This window comes from Chrysochloris asiatica, unplaced genomic scaffold (genome assembly GCF_000296735.1).
Source record: "Chrysochloris asiatica unplaced genomic scaffold, ChrAsi1.0 scaffold00174, whole genome shotgun sequence".
Taxonomy (NCBI): domain Eukaryota; kingdom Metazoa; phylum Chordata; class Mammalia; order Afrosoricida; family Chrysochloridae; genus Chrysochloris; species Chrysochloris asiatica.
Window position 1 is genome coordinate 1,476,129 of NW_006408692.1, and position 3,840 is coordinate 1,479,968.

Below are 3,840 nucleotides of genomic sequence, written 5' to 3' on the forward strand. Positions count from 1 at the left end.
ACAAAAAATTATTGCTAAAATAGATAACAGGCAAACAAAGGTGCTTTATAATTATAAGTCCAGTTACATTAGAGTTTATTTAAAACAAGAGAAAAAGGTCATAATGTTTTCATGCAATACATACTCAGTTCTTTAAATAACAATTATGACAATAGCAGAAGGAATTAAGGAATGATGTACTTGTGATCCATACAAAACACCAACATTTTGGGTTGTACATAATTGAAGAAGTATCTGAAACACTTTTCAAAATACTGTAATAGCCAATACATAGAAGCATGCCTTAGGAATGCAATTAAACAAACAAAAAATCACACAGGAACTACTCAATTTTTAAGAAATCACTGAGAAAGAAAAGCAACATTGAACTTCACATACTGATTTTACATAACTTCTATACAGTACCTTGACTTAAATCCAAGAGCAAAAGTTAAGCCTCTTCTCCTCTATTTTTGGTAAACAACTGCTTGGTAAACATGGATGACTTTCCCCCCTGGATTTTACCTGGGAGTGGCCTTTACTTTTTTTTACTTAAAAGAGGGCAGGTTTGGCCCTTTTATACTGATGTCACCAATGTTAAGATTTCGTGGGATCTCAGGAAGATACATGTTCTGTACAGCTGATACAACATGGGCTGGGGCTCATGCAAAATCAGCCTCAGATTTCTACAGTTTATTTTGTGCATCAATTTGTGTAACAATCTCATTCATATTGGTCTCTAATACCATTCCCCCCATCACCCTTTCTGCAAGAATATTGTGAACCTTGTCTACATGGAAAATTAAATCCAGCTCACAGAAATTTTCAAAACACTTGTCTAATGTTTCCACAAATACTTGAATTAGATCTAAAATGCCAAGTTCACTTTCTGAAGAATCCACACAGAAGACAAAATATAATGTTGTGTAATGTCTATATATCAGTTTGTTGTCAGATCCTCCTGTTAACAATCCTCCTTCTAGGAAATTACAAACATTTTCATCTCTCTTAGATACCACATGGAATGTCTCTCTGATGATTTGCTGCTGTGTATCTTCACTGTAGGGTGGGTAGAACGTGGAGAGCCGTGGCTTCCCATGGTTGTTGAAAATGAGGATCGCCTTGATCATGGCTGGACAGGGCTGACCCGGTGGGCACTAGGGGGCCAGGGTGGGGGTGGGTGCATGAGCCTCGCCTAGGGATCTAGCCAGTGATCCTTCCCCACTGGCCCCCTCTCACAGGCCTGAGCTCTCAACTCTGCTCTGAGGAGGCAGCTCTTCCCCAGTCTCATTTTGAGTGCCTTCCAACCTGAAGGGCTCATTTTCCAGCACTATATCTGACAGTGTTTCTCTGCTATTCATAAGGTTTTCAGTGACTAAATATTCAGAAGTAACTTGTCACTCCTTCTTCCTAGTCTGTCTTGTCTGGAAGCTTATCTGAAGCATGTCTACCATGAGTGACCCTGCTGGTATTTAAAATACCGGTGGCATAGCTTTCAGAATCACAGCAACTCACAAACCACCACAGTACGACAAACTGATCAGTTCCAACTCATAGTGACCCTGCATAGGATTTCTGAGGCTGTAAATCTTTATGGGAGCAGAAAGCCTCATCTTTCTTCCACCTATTACATTGTTGTTACAGTTAAGTGCCATCAAGTTGGTTCCAACCCATAGCAACCCTGTATAGGGTTTCCAAGGAGTGGCTGATGCCCTAAATGACCAGGTAAGAACAACTCACTCTGTTAATAAAATTGTTCATCCACCTTAAGCAGCCTAAGTCTTCCTGAATACCAGTGAGACAATCACCTTTTCCTATAGACAGTTTGAGGATTCTCTTTAAGAGTAATCCCCCCCTAGTTATTAGATAGCGGAATCCTGGTATGGTGCTGTAGGATAAGCTCTAGACTGCTAAAAGCAAGGTCAGCAGTTCAAGCCCACCAGCCCCTCCTTGGAAACCTTGTACAGGGTCACTATAAACCTATTCAACAGCACTTAACAACAACAACAGTTATACAGCAGTTTGCTCTCAGAAAACAGACTAATTAGGAAACTGCTAAATGATCTCTAAAAAAAAAAAAAAAAAAAGTCTTCAAAATGAGACTTTTCAAATTTCACTCAATCAAACTACTGACTGGGCTTCTTGTTTTTTAATCTCCTTAAACAGTGAGTGCATAACCATTGTAATGGAGCGCAAAGAATTATCATTGACCATAGACTTAGACTGAATTTTAAACCACAAAGAAGAGGAGTGACTACTTAATTCACTAAAAGGTCATCTATCAGATGTTCCCCTCCTCTGCCACCACCTCTCTGCCTTCCTCCCATCCTGTTTTTTGAAAGATATTTGCTATATCTTTTTTTTTTGTTTTTAAGATTTTATTGTGAATTAAGTGATAGTTCACAGGGCAGATCATCAGTTTTGCATTCAACCAATCATACTTTGTTTCATTGCAATGATTACAATCCCCTCCATGCACCATCAGTTAACAGTATTTACCTCTAGTCCCTCCTTTCTTTCTTTCTTTTTTTATGTACACAAAGCACAAAGAAAATATATATTTGTTTAAACAACCAAAGGGCACATTTTATAGGACAGCCTGGAGGCAGGCACACAGCTTCCCTCAATGAGTCTAGAGTCCTCAGCTGCTCTGTCTCTCTAGCCCATCACCTCTGCTGCTCTTCTGTTAACCTCTTTTCTGGTTAGGATCCGACTCTCTGCTCATGCTCTTCCCTCTCAGTTGTTCTAGGGTTCTCTGTTCCCAGAATGAAAGATTAACTCCTCCCCCTCTCCTTTTTTTTTTTTTCCATCCAGTGAGATGGACTGGCAAAGTGGCAGCATCAGTGGACTCAAGTGTGGCAAAAATTGTGAGGTTGGCCCAGGATCAGGCAGTTTTGTTCTGTTGTGCATAGGGTCACTATTGGTTGGAACCTACTCGATGGTACCTAACAACAACAACAACAATAATAACCTTCACAGTTGTGACAATCACGATTAGTCATAATAACAGTTACTCTTAAATCAAAAGAGTTTTATCCCCATTCTCCCCCATGCCCTTTCACCAGACTCATCTGGACAAGAGGAAAACTGTTCAGTGGGAATTCTACCTTACTCTCCTAGTTCTGAAGGAGCTCTGGTAGTGTAGTGGCTACAAGTCGGGCTGCCAACCTCAAGGTCAGCAGTTCGAAACTACCAGCCATTCCATGGGAGAAAGATGAGGCTTTCTGCTCCTGTAAAGATTTACAGCCTTGGAAACCCTGTACAGGGTCACTATGAGTCGGAACCGACTCCACGGTACTTAACAGCAACTCTTAGTTCTGAAACAAAGCGTCCTGTTCTTCTTTTCTTTCTTTCTTTCTTTCTTTCTTTTTTTTTTCATACTTACTTGATTGCTTCAACTACTTTGATAGAAAACCAGCCTATCTGCACTTGGGCATTTGTTCTCGGGCTCTGAGCTCAGCCTTCAACTCTGATGAGTTCCTGTCTTTGTCAGCCATTGTCTTTAGTCACAAAATTTCCAACTGTTAATGTTGCTTTTGTTGTTGTTGTACACTGTAGAGTCTAAACCAACTCACAGTGACCCTATATAATGAAGTAGAACTGCCCCATAGTGTTTCCTAGGTCCTAGTGTGGTGCTGTGGGTTAATGCGCCCAATTGCAAAGCCATTTAAACTGCAAGGTCGGCAGTTCAAGCTCACCAGCTGCTCCTAGGAAACCCTATACAAGGTCTCTATGGGTCAGAACCAACTCGATGGCACACAACAACAACAATCTGTCTGAGAACAGGTCACTAAGCTTTTCTCCTGTGAAAGAGCTGGTGGATTTGAACTGTTGACCATCCAGTTAGTTAGCAACAATTGT

At 40.7% G+C, this 3,840-nt stretch overlaps 1 pseudogene; it reads right to left on the minus strand.

Annotated features, from left to right (window-relative positions):
* Positions 1-527: 527 nt before the first annotated feature.
* LOC102835009 lies at positions 528-1,109 on the minus strand (annotated as a pseudogene).
* Between the last annotated feature and the right edge of the window lie 2,731 nt (positions 1,110-3,840).